Source organism: Bos taurus, chromosome 22 (genome assembly GCF_002263795.3).
Source record: "Bos taurus isolate L1 Dominette 01449 registration number 42190680 breed Hereford chromosome 22, ARS-UCD2.0, whole genome shotgun sequence".
NCBI lineage: Eukaryota > Metazoa > Chordata > Mammalia > Artiodactyla > Bovidae > Bos > Bos taurus.
In genome coordinates, this window is record NC_037349.1 from 34,572,404 (window position 1) to 34,589,012 (window position 16,609).

General features: G+C 38.6%; 1 non-coding gene across 1 annotated transcript; it reads right to left on the bottom strand.

The window, feature by feature from the left end:
* Window positions 1–4,966: 4,966 nt before the first annotated feature.
* On the bottom strand, window positions 4,967–5,092 carry LOC112443560 (small nucleolar RNA SNORD22). The gene has a single exon (XR_003031971.1). It is a non-coding gene; the product is annotated as a small nucleolar RNA SNORD22 (small nucleolar RNA).
* Window positions 5,093–16,609: the final 11,517 nt, after the last annotated feature.

Sequence of the window (16,609 nt, forward strand, 5' to 3'; positions counted from 1 at the left end):
AAACTATAAAACACTGATGAAAGAAATCAAAGATGACACAAATAGATGGAGAAATATACCATGTTCATGGATTGGAAGAATCAATATAGTGAAAATGAGTATACTACCCAAAGCAATCTATAGACTCAGTGCAATCCCTATCAAGCTACCAACGGTATTTTTCAGAGAACTAGAATAAATAATTTCACAGTTTTTCTGGAAATACAAATAACCTTGAATTGCCAAAGCGATCTTGAGAAAGAAGAATGGAACTGAAGGAATCAACCTGCCTGACTTCAGGCTCTACTACAGTGCAACAGTCATCAAGACAATATGGTAATGGCACAAAGACAGAAACATAGATCAATGGAACAAAATAGAAAGCCCAGAGATATATCCACGCACCTATGGGCACCTTATCTTTGACAGAGGAGGCAAGAATATGCAATGGAGAAAGGACAATCTCTTTAACAAGTGGTGCTGGGAAAACTGGTCAACCACTTGTAAAAGAATGAAACTAGAACACTTTCTAACTCCATACACAAAAATAAACTCAAAATGGATTAAAGATCTAAATGTAAGACCAGAAACTACAAAACTCCTAGAGGAAAATATAGGGAAAACACTCTCTGACATAAAGCACAGCAGGATCCTCTATGACCCACCTCCGAGAGTAATGGAAATAAAAGCAAAAATTTAAAAATGTGACCTAATTAAACTTAAAAGCTTTTGCACAGCGAAGGAAACTACAAGCAAGGTGAAAAGACAGCCTTCAGAATGGGAGAAAATAATAGCAAACGAAGCAAATGACAAAGAATTAATCTCAAAAATATATAAACAACTCCTGCAGCTCAATTCCAGAAAAATAAATGACCCAAGCAAAAAATGGGCCAATGAACTAAACAGACATTTCTCCAAAGAAGACATATAGATGGCTAACAAACACATGAAATGATGCTCAACATCACTCATTATCAGAGAAATGTAAATCAAAACCACAATGAGGTACCATCTTACGCCAGTCAGAATGGCTGCTATCCAAAGGTCTACAAGCAATAAATGCTGGAAAGGGTGTAGAGAAAAGGGAACCCTCTTACACTGTTGGTGGGAATGCAAACTTGTACAGCCACTATGGAGATTCCTTAAAAAACTGGAAATATAACTTCCATATGACCCAGCAATCCCACTGCTGGGCATACACACCAAGGAAACCAGAATTGAAAGAGACACGTGTACCCCAGTGTTCATTGCAGCACTGTTTATAATAGCCAGGACATGAAAGAAACCTAGATGTCCATCAGCAGACGAATGGATAAGAAAGCTGTGGTATATCACACGATGAAATATTACTCAGCTATTAAAAAGAATACATTTGAATCAGTTCTAATGAGGTGGATGAAACTGGAGCCTATTATACAGAGTGAAGTAAGTTAGAAAGAAAAACACCAATACAGTATATTAACACATATATATATGGAATTTAGAAAGATGGTAATGATGACACTATATGCAAGACTGCAAAAGAGACACAGATGTAAAGAACAGACTTTTGGACTCTGTGGGAAAAGGCAAGGGTAGGATGATTTGAGACAATAGCATTGAAACATGTATATTATGTGAAATAGTTTGCCAGTCCAGGTTTGATGCATGAGACAGTGTGCTCAGGGCTGGTGTACTGGGATGACCCAGAGGGATGGGATGGGGAGGGCGGTGGGAGGGAGGGTCAGGATGGGGAACACATGTACACCCATGGCTGATTCATGTGAATGTATGGCAAAAACCACCACAATATTGTAAAGTAATTAGCCTCCAATTAAAATAAAATTTTAAAAAATAGCCAATATACCCACAATTTAAAAACTTTTGTTGAAACGTTTAATGTGTTTCCTACTTGCAGTTTATTGTGTATTTTATTACTTGTAATTCACATGTACATTTAACTTTTATTCTGTTTTTTTTCCCTCTTTACGTTAGTTGTAAGTGGTTTGTTTGTTTTGTTTTGTTTTGTTTTCATTTTGCTTCCTGGTCTTTATAACTACCATTGATGCTAACTACTTATTTTCCAGAAGTGGACATACCATATCTTACTTTACATTTCCTCTATTTGCCATTCAATTTGTATTCATTTCTTTGCTATAATGTGAGTGAATCAAAAAACAGCTTTGTATATGTACTTTTTCTTACTATAGGGGTTATTTCTTCCACCCGTTGGTAAAAAGAAAGTGTTAACACTGTGTCAAATACTATGAAACATTTTCTAATGTTGGTGAATTTTGCCAAATTTCCTTCCATAGAGTTTCTCTGTCATTTGTTAAGTATTGTGTAGGCAAGTATTAATAGCTCTCCACTGCCACTAACGTTATGTCCACAGGATTTTCTGCGGACATATGTGCAAATTCACCCTAAGCCTTTGAGAAATTGGCCATGTGCCATTAAGAGGATGAGAGCAAGCATGAAATTGGTTATAAACAGGTGCATTGCACAATTGATTATCCAAGCCTCTGTCTCTTCTATAATTAATCATAGGCTCTTTACAAGAGTCATGTTGCAAAGAAACCCACCACTTACAGAGGCAGGAAGGCACCTGGTATCGGGATAGAGGATAAAGACAAGCAGAGGCAGAGAAAACAGAATGTCATTTCAGAGCAAGTCTGTTCATGTGGGCCTGGGGACTTCACATCATGGAGGTGCCCTGAACTGCTGAGAATTTAAATCATCAGACTACACACCTAGTCTTTTAGGGGGCTCTGTAATTGCTGAGGGGACCAGTTTCCTGGGCCAGGTCCATTAGAGGTTGTAAGTAAATTTTGGGAAACAGCCATGCAACCCTCACCAAGGGTTTTCTATAGGGTACTTTCATAAAAGTAGAATTTGGTTATTGGCCCAAAGATTCCACCTAGCCATAGCCATGCATGTTATATGGGAGCCCATAGACTTCTTTCAAGCTAAGAAAGAAGGTGATTTTCTTCTTATGATGCAGAACTGAGTCTAAGATCCAGTTCTAGGTGGTCCACCAGAAACAAATGGTGATGTTGAATTGAACAGCTGGCATCTTTTGCAACATGAACTCTCAGTGAGACAAGCTTAAAACAAATCACCAGCTGGCATAGCATTCTAATTTCTGACAGATGTATTAATCACAAGTTTTTATTTCCATAGGCCTACACCCTCACCTCACTCCTGCATCCATAATTTATGTGCTTAATTCATACTTCACACTGGTGAAATATACAGGGTGGATTTAGAATTGGAATTTCTCAATCTTTAAAGTCATTACATTCTCATGTGTTTTTAATACTCAGTCCAGAAAAAGTCTGTAATTCTACCATTAATATGTCGCTCTTTCCTTTTCCTCAGAGTTTGAAAGATCTGTCCCCGTATTTTTCTTAGCATTACAGCTTTTTTGAGAAGATTCTTGTAATTCATCCATTAATTCCCATTGTTTATGAAGTGTCTTGTCCATCATTCCTCATGTTTTCAGAATCTACATTAAATCTACACCTTTGTATATATTTGAATTTCTTCTCCAACGGTCCTTTTCTATAGCTTTTTTCTTTTTCACTTTGAACTTTTTCATATCTATGTTTCATATCTGCCAACATAGAATTCTTTTCAAACTCTAATATTATAGTAGTAATCACTATATTAATATTTTTAAGACACCTCAACTTATATTTTATTCATTTATTGCCCTTTTTTATCATGTACTTTCTTTGTTCCCTTCATGTTGCTGAGCACTGAGGAGCCAGTGGTGAACAAAAAGTAATTGTCTCCCTGTTTTCATGAAATTCATTGTCTTGTAGAGGTGCTAGATAAGTAGATAAGAATAAGATGTTTTTAAAATTGTAACTACCATAAATATTCTGAAGAAGAGGTAAAGAATGCTGGGAGGGTGTATGAAAGGAAGATATAATCTGGTTTGAAAAGTCAGGGAAGTGAGTTTGAGAAAGTGACACTGAGCTGAGACAGAAAGAATAAATAGGGGTTACTTTTGTGAGTGAGGGAGGGGAAGGAGATAAGAATGTTCCATACAGAGGGAAGAGTATGTGCAAATCTTATCATGGGAGCAGAGAGTGTCCATGACTCTGAACAAAGGCCACTGTGATTGAAATACTTGAGGAGGGGGAGTGTGATAAGAGGTAAAGTTGGTGAAGAAAGCAGTGGCCATATTAATATTTGTCTTCATCCTAAGAGCAGTTACATTAATTTCAGTTATCACTGTCTTAGAGCAGCAAATGTTGATCATTTATAACCATTAGACTCATTATCTCTGTTATCCATTGTGCAGTATCCAACAAGTCTGAATTCAAATACCTGTATGGCCTAGTGGAGTTACTAGTGTTATTCTTGCTGTTGGCATGTGATCTTTCTTGCCCTTGATTTTGAAAGTATTATTTTAAAGTACCCAATAATGCTTTCTGATTCTATATTTTCTCTACCTAATCATCTGTCCTAGTGGTCCCTGGCACAGTGCTTCATGCTTAGCCAGTGATCAGTAGATGCTTGCAGGGTGGTGAGGGAGAAAGAATGAGCTTGAGGTTGCCAGAGGCCTTCTAGAATGCAAAGTGCAAAGGCCTCTCAAGGAGTCATTGAGAGAGCCATGTGCTAGTATCTCACAAATTTCTTTCTTTCTTTAAAAAAAACAAAAACACTTTTATTTAGAAAAGCTGAAATGATTGTATGCTAATTTGAACAGTGAGGTTGTTTAAGAAAAGACCTTTTTTGTTTGTTTGTTTTTTTGACTGCACCTCAAGACTTGTGGAATTCTAGTTCCCTGACCAGGGATCAAACTCAGGCCTCAGCAGTGAAAGTGCAGAGTCCTAATGACTGGCCCACCAAGAATTCCCAAGAAAATTCAATTTTTTTATATCCTCCAAGATTTGGAGTCCACTGGGTATGCTTTGTTCTTTCTTCAGTCCTGGGGGAAAACAACTGATTTTTCAAATAGTAATTTGTTCCTCCCTTTGCCATGTTTAAAATTCTTATGATTCCTCAGACAGTTCCTTCTGGAAAAAGCTTTCCTCTTCTACCCTGGCCAGCCCCAGTGGGTTCACCTTTACATGCTCTGGGACTCTGACAGGAGGTAAGATGCATGAATGTTTCTTCACTGAGAACAAATTTGTGATGCAAGAAAAGAGAAAGAGAGTGGATCTATGAACACTGTTTCAAATCACTGTATATTTCCCTCTAAATTATTACTTCTTCTTCAGTTGACTTCTATTTTCTAAAATGATTCCCCTCTTTTCAAACCCTCTATGTTGCCATTATCTGGGTTAGGTGTTGACCGATGTAATCAGAGTTGACAGTACACCAACCTGATTTGAACATACCTCCTGTCATAGGAATGTGAAACTGTGAAACATCAAACAGCATTGTGATAGATCATTCACTCCTATGTTGGAGATAATTGTTTCCTCAGAGTAGTAGAAGGCATTATAATAACTTGGCTAAAACCCAAGAAGCTCGTTAGGTTCATTTCAGATCTGGAGAGCTTCACAGAACGGTTTCAGTGTACAGGATACTGTCATATGTGACAAGCCAACAGGTACTATTCCAGTCCTCACAAATCCCATGCACAAATGTAATTATCATTCAAAGAAGATCTGATATTTACTATAGTAATCAAACACATGGAAAGCTTTGGGAATGAATGTGAAAGAACTCCGTAGAGAAGGTTAACAGTTGGTGTCTTATGTTTTGACCTAATTTGTTTAAGCAACTACATCTGTTGAGGGCCGAGTCCTGTGCTGGGTGCTGAAAATAGGAAGACGGGAAATTTCTTGCCCTTGAGAAGCTCTCAAGCTAGTGATGAAGACATAAATAGATCACTGTCATGAAATGTGGCAACTGTAGCATTAGAGGTACGTGTGTAATTGTAAAGAAGCACAAAGGAGAAGGAATGGAGCCTAGAGTAGAGCTAAGGTCATTTCTCAATATAGTTATTAGGAACTGGATCCTAAAAAATGAATGGTTAAGGGACAGGACAGGTCTCGACAAGGACACCGAGAGCAGTAGGAAGTGAGTGTGTAAAGACACAAAGGAGTAGAAATTGTCTTGTTTGAGGAATGACTAGTCATTCTGCATTCCAGAACTACCCTCTTCCAGCAGGAGGAAATGCTAAACAAAAGTTGTTTGTAGGAAAGTTGTAAGCAGACCTAAGAAATTTGGATATTATATATTATGTGTCATTGAAAATTTCAGCCAGTGTCATGATCAAATACACTTTAGAAGAAGCACAAAAGAGAGGGATCTGGAGGCAGGAGACCAAAATGTGAGGCACATGCTGTGACCAAGCAAGAAGAGGTGAGGGCAGGGCTAAAGTTAGAGGGGCACTGTTGCTGCCCACCTGTCTCAATATCCCATGCAGGAAGAAGATAGAAAGGTGTTCTGCTGTTTTCTCTTTCTGAACTGGCTGCCGTAATATATACATTTAGAATGTAACATGTGTTAGATTGCTCAGAGATTTGATCAGTATTGTTAAATTGAACTGAGTTAATTTTCTAAAGGAAACAGAATCAAACACAACTAATCATGGACATCAAGGTTTTCAGTTCTCATCTGCAAAATGGGGATAATTGTAGGACCTTCCTTGTAGGGCTGACCTGAGATAATGTCTGCCAAGCATCTGACTCTGTGCTGACCCACAGTAAACATATAGTAAGTGTTATTTATCATTACTAATGGAGAGTTACTAAGCATCTAGTCTGAGCCATTGAATACTAAGCCAGACAATAGAGATGAAGTCATGAAGAGAATGGGGCTTCCCAGGTGGCTCAATGGTAAGAAATCCATCTGCCAAGCAGGAGACCCAGTTTTGATTGCTGGGTTGGGAAGATTCCCCTGGAGGAAATGGCAACCCGCTCCAGTATTCCTGCCTGGGAAAATCCCATGGACAGACATGAGGTTTTGTTCTTGGTGGGCTATAGTCCAACAACTTAGCAACTAAACAACAGCAGCATGAAGAGAACAGAGACCTACTCTTCTTAGTCTCATTGTCTACCTGGAGAAAACAGTACATTAAGAAATTATTACAAGAATGGGACAAGTTGAAAAAAAGGGTATGGGGAAGGTGTTAGAAGTTACACAAAAGAATGTTCACCCTCTGACTAGAAGGACAAGGTGTAAGAGTTTTGGGAGAAAAGGCCATTTGCACCTGAGCACAAGACTGCATGAAAGGTATCCCAAGCAGTTGAACAGAGCCTTTGTACCCAAAGCAGATTCTTTGAACCAGCAGCATCAGAATCAGCAGCATTTGGAATGTGTTATTAATATAAATGCAGATTCTTGGAGCCCACCCACACCACACCTAGAATCTGCATTTTAGCAAAAGCTCGGGTGACTTGTGTCTATGTTAAAGCTTGAGAAGCAGTACAGAGATGTAGTCGTGAAAATTAACTTGATCACTATAGAATGTATTATTTGCTGAATCCAAATGACTCATTTTAAAAATTAAAATATAATGGGTTAAAAATTGGTATTTTCCCTTTCATAATTAATTTTTGAACTAGATTACATTTCAAAAGGAACTTATATGCCTAACTAACCAATGGATCAGAGAAGTTGCCAGGAAAATTAGAAAATCCTTAGATTAATGAAAATAAAAAATAACTTATTAAACTTCTGGGAGACTGCTAAAGGAGTTCCTAAACTATAACACAGGCATTTATTATAGCTGTAAATGCCTATATTATAAGAGAAGAAAGGTTACAAGTCAGTAACATAACTTTCCGTATTAAGACACTGTGGGGAATAAAGAGCTAATTAAACCTAGACCTAGCTAAAAGAAGGAAATTATGAAGAATAGAATGAAAATTAATTTTAAAAAGAATAGAAAAACAATATAAAAATTGTTGAAACAAAAATTTGATTCTTTGAAAAGATCTATAAAATTGATGTGTCTTTTGCTGGAATGATCAGAATGATCAGCAAAAGAGAGAAGACTCAAATTTCTAAAATAAGGGATGATTGCAGAGAGTCAGATGACTAAGCCATTAAGCACAGCACAGGAATGATCAGTAAAGTTCAGGGAACATAGTAAGTATATAATATGTAAAATGTTAAATAAGTGAATGAAAAATGAGGTACCATAAAAATTAAGGTAATTAATGCTATTATAATATTAGAATTTTTAAATGATTCTATGTTATCAGATGGATGTGAAAATTTGAAGTAAATGAAAGAAAAATTCTGTGGGACAGGATTATTGGAGAAAAACCTCAGATAAATATATTCCGGGATGTAGATCCTTGTTAATGTGCAGAAGATTTAACATTATTAAGATGACAACATTCTCCAAACTGATTTTCAGATTCAACAGAATTTTTATAAAAATCCCAACTGGATTTATTTTTTACATAAATTGAAAAACTCAACTTAAAATGAAAAAGACCCAGAATACCCAAACAATCTTGAAAAAGAACAAAAATGTTGAAGTAATACTTGTCAATTTCAAAACTTACTACAAAGCTACAGTAGTGTGGTACTGGCTTAAGGATAGACATAGAACAATAAAATAGAATTGAGAGTCCAGAAAGAAACCTTATATGTATGGTCAATTGATTTTTGTTAGTGCTAAGATAATTCAACAGGGGAAAAAAAAATAGTCTTTGTAAGAAAGGGTTCTGGGAGAGCTGTATATTCACATACAAAAAAATGACATTGGACCCCTTCCAAAATGAACTCAAAGTGGATTCTTAACCAAAATATAAGAACAAAAAGTGTTATAAGAAAATTTAGGAGTTAACCTTCACAACCTTGGATCAGGTGGTTTATTTGACATGACATTAAAAGTACAACTGACAAGAAAAAAAAGATTAACTGGACTTCATTAAAATTAATTTTTGCACATCAAAAGGCACTTATTTAAAAAGTGAAAAAACAATCCAGAAAAGGACATAATATACTTAGAAATTTTACACATATAAAAAATGATCAGAGGGGATTCCATGGTGGCTCAGTGGTAAAGAATCTGCCCGCCAGTGCAGGAGACACAGGTTCAATTCCTGGTCCAAAAGGATGTCTCATGCCATGGAGCACCTAAGCCTGCACACCACAACTATTGAACCTATGTTCTAGAGCCCAGAAATCACAACTGTTGAGTCCACACACAGCAACTGCTGAAGCCCTCGTGCCCTACAGCCGTGCTCTGTAACAAGAGAAACCACTGCAAGGAAAAGCCTACACACTACAACAAAGAGTAGCCCCCACTTGCTACAACAGGAGAAAAGCTGGCACAGCAGTGAAGACCCAGCACAGCCAAAATTAAACAAAATAATTTTTACATGATCAGAGTAGATAATGATTTTCTTAGTGATCATAGGTAAATATTTTAAAAATAATTTTTAAATGATCATAGGTAGATAGTAGTAAACGTTGATAAGAATGGGGAGAAATCGGAGCCCTCATACTTTGCTGATAAGGATATACAGTGGTATAGCCACTTTGAAAAACTTTTCTGAGTTTGTTTTTTTAAAAACAGCCTGTTCCTCAGAATATTAGAAATGGAGTGACCGTGTAACCCAGCAATTCCATTCCTGGGTATATACCCAAGATAATTAAAACATATATGTGAACAGATACTTGCACATGAATAATTACAGGAGAATTATTCATTAAAGCCAAGAATCAGAAACAGTTCAAAAGCTGTTCAGTTGATAAATAGGTAAACAAAATGTCATCTATCCTAGAATGAAATATTATTCAACAGTACAAAGGAATGGTGTGCTGACACATTATGATCACTGAAGTATCTTGATCAGTACCACTGATACTACATCATGAATAAACCTTAAAAGTATTTTAAAGAACCTTTTACAGAAGTTATAAAGGAGCTAGTCACAAAGACTACATACTGTATGACTCCATTTATATGGAATGTCCAGAATAGATATATCTATGAAGTGGGGATAGATTAATAGTTACCAAGGGCTAGGAGAGACTGGGGAAAATTAATGACATCTAATGGGTTTGGGATTTCTTTGGGGGTGACAGAAATATTCTAATATTGATTGTGCCGATGATTGCAGAGCTGTGATATGCTTAACACCATTGAATTACTGTATACGTCATTTGAAAAAAATTGTATGATACATATTATAGCTGCATAAAGCTGTTTTTTAGAAATGCATCTATATGAAATAAGTTCTTATTTTGATGTCTGTGAACCTCTAGTCTAGAGCTATCTGTCCAGTCTAGGCTAGTGGCTACCATATTAGTGCAGATAGAAAACATTTTGCTTCTAGGAACGTGTTACAGAAGTACTGGTCTGGAGCACACACTGTAGAGTATTCAGATCCATGGAAACCTGAAAAAGGAGGATAGGAAACTTTGAGGATACTTGAGTCTTTTTCTGGAAAGAGGTGCATGGCTTTCAAAGAATTTAAGTACCAAAGTCAGGAGATGCAGTTTCAATCTCTGGGTCAGAAAGATCGCCTGAAGAAGAAAATGGCAACCCACTGCAGTATTCTTGCCTGGAGAATCCCATGGACAGAGAAGCCTGGCAGGATGTCATAGAAGCCATGGAGTCGCAAGTAGTTGGACACGACTGAGCACACATACACACAAGTACCATTGTGAACATAGCATTTTCTTACATCCCTGAACTGAACAAAGTAATTCCCTACTAGTCTTGTACTGCAGTGAAATTTTGTTTTATTTGAGAGCCTGAGTTTACTAGATATTGAAGAATCTAGAGCGTAATTTTGTTAAATCTGCATTGCTTTTACCTGAAAAACCAAAGATTCCATTAAAATCTCCTTAAAGTATTATTTCTCTCTTCATAGAAATGATTATCACAAAAAGCAGTAAAAATTATGTCAGAGGCAGTACTTAGTGTGGGTCAGATGGACATCAATCCATGAAAGAAAGTGAAAGCAAAGGTCATATTGAATTTGATCTGACAAGAAGGTCATCAGAGTGATGAGTGATAATGATGAGAACAGGCACAGTGGTGGAGGGCCCCAGCATGGACAACTGGAGGGATCTCTGACTGCACTGAGGAGGTCTAGGTGCCTGAGCAAAGCCCCTCTTTAGAGTCTCGTGCTCTAGAATGAAGGTGAATCCCATGGTATCCCTGAGAAAGGTCATGGCAAATCACACATTATTGTGGAGATGCAAAGACATAAAACTGGAACTCTTTGATTTCATCTGGCATCCAATTCAACCACCAGCTTGACTGAAAAAAATTGAAATCTGCCCTCACAGCTGTCCCTACCAGTGTTTCTAAAATATCAACACCTGGCATCCCACAGTTGCTCCCTCAACGAGGAATTATTGCTTTGACTAAAGGACTAAAGCATGGCCACACCAAGCACATGTGACAGTGGCTGACAAATGGCTTATGTCAAATTCTCTGGAGATAAATATGTAACCCCTCCTGAGTAGACAGCACAGATGGATCCTCATACAGGGTCTGTCTCTAGTCCAAGCCAGCGGTGGTTGCTGTCTGAAAAGATTTCTGCTTAGGTCACATACCTCTAGCTTTTACCTCTCAATGACAGGGAGCCACTATTTCTGATGGCAACCTTCCTTCCCTCTAAATCATACCCCCAGGAAGACCCAGACAATCAGATCAGATTTGCAGTCACCAGGTTTGCCAGTGGCATCAGGTATCATGTACATACACAGTAGTATCAACAATTCCTAACAATGCCGTTTAAAGGGGTAAAAATGCTTTTTTCCTTTTGGCATAATACTCAGTTAATATTTCAAAGTTCTCAAGAAACCACTGTCTGCCTTCTTTTTACTTCAGATTCTTCTTTAATCTGTTAACATGGCAGAGAAGTTGAAAAGATGAACTATAAGACACTTAGATGTAAACCTGAATTTGCCACTCTAGCTATGTGACCCTGGACACAGACTCGGTTATTCTGAGTCTGTTTTTTAATCAGGAAAAATGGAATAGTAATAGGTGCTATTTTAAAGGGCGGTAGAATCAAATGTTGTGATTTAAGTATGATTCACAACAGTCCCTGGCTCAGTGTCAGAGCTCTGGAGTTGGCAAGCTGAAGTTTGTCAACTAATCAATTTCCGTATATTACCTTATTTAATCTTAATCTAAACCTTAATACCAATGGCTAAATTCAGAATTATTGAGCAAAGAATGTCTTCTGATGTTATTTTTGAAATAAAAACCATATTAATATAGAGATATGTACATGGGATTCTCCAGGCAAGAATACTTGAGTGGGTTGCCATGCCCTCCTTCAGGGATCTTCCCGACCCAGGGATTGAACCCACATCTCTTACATCTCCATTGGCAGATGGGTTCTTTACCACTAGTGCCACCTGGGAAGCCCTGTGTATCTTAGTAATGTTTATGTTTGTTTATCTGTTTTCATGATACTTGGAAGATACCTTTTGCCATCAGTTATGCTCTCCCATCCTGTCTGGTGTCAGCTACAAATTGGCACTTACCAAGAACATTGCCAGTGACTGAAGAGCAAAGGCATTTGCCATCTGCTTTTATGGAGAACCCTGCTTCTATAGCTGTTGACCTTCAACAACCCTTGAGGGAGTTCAGGGTGGAGTGAGGCATTCTGTGCTCCAGGGGAGCTATTCCAAATCCTGAAAGATGATGCTGTGAAAGTGCTGCACTCAATATGCCAGCAAATTTGGAAAACTCAGCAGTGGCCACAGGACTGGAAAAGGTCAGTTTTCATTCCAATCCCAAAGAAAGGCAATGCCAAAGAATGCTCAAACTACCACACAATTGCACTCACCTCACACGCTAGTAAAGTAATGCTCAAAATTCTGCAAGCCAGGCTTCAGCAATATGTGAACCGTGAACTTCCTGATGTTCAAGCTGATTTTAGAAAAGGAAGAGGATCCGGAGATCAGAAATCAAATTGCCAACATCTGCTGGATCATGGAAAAAACGAGAGAGTTCCAGAAAAGCATCTATTTCTGCTTTATTGACTATGTCAAAGCCTTTGACTGTGTGGATCACAATAAACTGTGGAAAATTCTGAAAGAGACGGGAATACCAGACCACTTGATCTGCTTCTTGAGAAATTTGTATGCAGGTCAGGAAGCAACAGTTAGAACTGGACATGGAACAACAGACTGGTTCCAAATAGGAAAAGGAGTTCGTCAAGGCTGTATATTGTCACCCTGTTTATTTAACTTCTATGCAGAGTACATCATGAGAAACGCTGGACTGGAAGAAACAAAAGCTGGAATCAAGATTGCTGGGAGAAATATCAATAACCTCAGATATGCAGATGACACCACCCTTATGGCAGAAAGTAAAGAGGAACTCAAAACCTCTTGATGAAAGTGAAAGAGGAGAGTGAAAAAGTTGGCTTAAAGCTCAACATTCAGAAAACAAAGATCATGGCATCCGGTCCCACCACTTCATGGGAAATAGATGGGGAAACAGTGGAAACAGTGTCAGACTTTATTTTTCTGGGCTCCAAAATCACTACAGATGGTGACTGCAGCCATGAAATTAAAAGATGCTTACTCCTTGGAAGGAAAGTTGTGACCAACCTAGGTAGCATATTCAAAAGCAGAGACATTACATTGCCAACAAAAGTTCATCTAGTCAAGGCTATGGTTTTTCCTGTGGTCATGTATGGATGTGAGAGTTGAACTATGAAGAAGGTTGAGCGCCAAAGAATTGATGCTTTTGAACTATGGTGTTGGAGAAGACTGTTGAGAGTCCCTTGGACTGCAAGGAGATCCAACCAGTCCATTCTGAAGGAGATCAGCCCTGGGATTACTTTGGAAGGAATGATACTAAAGCTGAAACTCCAGTACTTTGGCCACCTCATGAGAAGAGTTGACTCATTGGAAAAGACTCTGATGCTGGGAGGGATTGGGGGCAAGAGGAGAAGGGGACGACAGAGGATGAAATGGCTGGATGGCATCACTGACTCGATGGACGTGAGTCTGGGTGAACTCAGGGAGTTGGTGATAGACAGGGAGGCTTGGCATGCTGTGATTCATGGGGTCGCAAAGAGTCGGACACGACCGAGCGACTGATCTGATCTGATCTGTTTTTCAGAACAGATCTTATGATCTCAATCCTTACATCTTCTCATATGGAGAAAAACATTAAATCCCTTCATGGTGACATCAGATCCTCATGACTAGCAAAAAAACCTTTTGAATAATGATTGCTTAATGGTATTGAACTCATCCTTCACCAAAACCTTATATATTGACCTTCCCCCACTGCCACTTTGGAGCAGTCTCTCAGAGCTATCTGAGGTGCTGCCTCCCAGGCTGCAGTCCTCAGTCATTTCATTTCAGTTCAGTTCAGTCACTCAGTCGTGTCCGACTTTTTGAGACCCCATGAATCGCAGCACGCCAGGCCTCCCTGTCCATCACCAACTCACATGTCCATCGAGTCGGTGATGCCATCCAGCCATCTCATCCTCTGTTGTCCCCTTCTCCTCCTGCCCCCAATCCCTCCCAGCATCAGAGTCTTTTCCAATGAGTCAACTCTTCACATGAGGTGGCCAAAGTATTGGAGTTTCAGCTTTAGCATCAGTCCTTCCAGTGAACACCCAGGAGATCAGTCCTCATTTTGCCCCAGATAAAACTTAACTCGCAACTCTCAAGTTGTGCATCTTTTTTAGTCAACACTTGGAATTTAACTGCAAATACAATTGATCAGAATCATTTGATAGTTAGCCTTTCACCTTATGAACTGATCCTTCTGCTCAGCTCACGGCCACTGACCACAGGATTGAGAAATGATGTCAGTATGTTTCAAGAGTAAGCTCTAGAACAAGGAAAAAAGAGATCAGGAGTAGCTTTAGGAAATCTATGGTTTGGGTGGCTTTTGTAAGTCAGAGGAGTATAAGATGAGGAAATATGTTGAAAAGACAAATACATTTTAGGACTCTAACTGTTTATTTCAACTGAGAGATGTATTTTTCCTTTGCTCTTCTTTAGTGATACAGCTAAGTCTTGAAACCATGAAGTTTGAACAGCTGCCAACAAAATAATGCAATAAGCTTTATGATTAATTTTGCTTCAACACAGAGTTCCTTTGAAGATCCAAATTAATCTAAAACTCATTTATTAATAGCTAAGAATTAAATTACACTTGTTGCTGACCTCCTTGGGGTTGGTCCATAACTAGATTTCAGTTAAATGACAGAGGAGTTCTCTAATAATCCTGACTTTTGGAGATCTCCCCTTGAGTGGTAAGATCATTACAGGCAGCATATGAAACATACTATAACATTCATACTCTGAGAATTCAAGGAGTCATGTCGGAACTCAACTCCAGCTTACCCATCCATATGAGGAAAAAGTCTTTATAGAAAGAAGAGGTCTTAAGGTGCATCTACGCAATTCCTCAGTAATTTCTAAAGCTTATCTTTTTTTCATTTAAAACCTTAAACCCTGGCTTAGAAAATACTCAAAGACCCTCCACTCCTTAATATTATAGAAATGAAATAAGCTCCGAGAGGGGAAGTAACTTACCCAAGGGCACATACTCTTTTCATGGCTGAGCTGGGTCTGCTGGTAACGTCTCCTGATTCTTGACTCAGTGCTCAGTTCAATTAATGAAGGCTGCATAGAGAGTTTGGGGGACATTTATTATAAATTTATAATGTGCTATATTTCTATATAAAATATGACCACATGGACTTTCATCAGCAGGTTTATTTGAGATTTTGTTTCTTTTTTTTTTTTTTGACCTTGTTTATCCATCCTATATATTACCAGTATGCGTCTGCTAATCCGAACTCCCAGTCCATCTCCCCCCACTTCCCCTTGGCAACCACCAGTCTATTCTCTGTGTCTCTGATTTTGTTTCTGTTTCATAGATAGGTTCATTAGTGTCATATTTTAGACTACACATATAAGTAATATCATATGGTGTTCGTCTTTCTGGCTTAGTTCAGTTAGTATGATCTCTGGTGGATTCATTTGCTGCAAACAGCATTATTTTGTTCTTTCCTTATGGCTGAGTATTCCAAGTGTCTGGAGAAGGAAATGGCAACCCATTCCACTGTTCTTGCCTGGAGAATCCCATGGACAGAGGAACCTGGAGGGCTACAGTCCATAGGGTCGCAAGAGTCGGACATGATTTAGTGAGTAAACCACCACTATTCCATGTATATATGTATGTGTGTGTATATATATACACACACACATATACGCCACATATGTTCTTTACCCGTTCACCTGTTGATGGACCTTTAGGTTGTTTCCATGTTTGGCCACTGTGAGTAGCATGTGAGCAGGTTTCTTTGAATCCTATCTGAACTCCCCTTTATAGCCAACAGAGTGCTTTGCTAAAATGACTTGAGATAAGTGTAGTTCAATATTAACTGGTCTATAGAAGGAAATGGCAATCCACTCCAGTGTTCTTGCCTAGAGAATCCCAGGGATGGGGGAGCCTGGTGGGCTGCCGTCTCTGGGGTCGCACAGAGTCGGACACGACTAAAGCAACTTAGCAGCAGCAGCATAGAAAAACTGAGTATGTAATTTTGGTGTTCCAGTTAGGGTTTTTTTGTTACAAGCAGCAGAAACTGGGAAGCCTAGGCTCGAAATGAATTTGTGGAGGCAACAGTGAAGAACAACACTCAAAGGCACTCATCAGGGTTCTGGAGATCCAGGTAGTAGAACTGAATTAACACCTTCTCCAAGTGGGTATGCAGTTTATGTT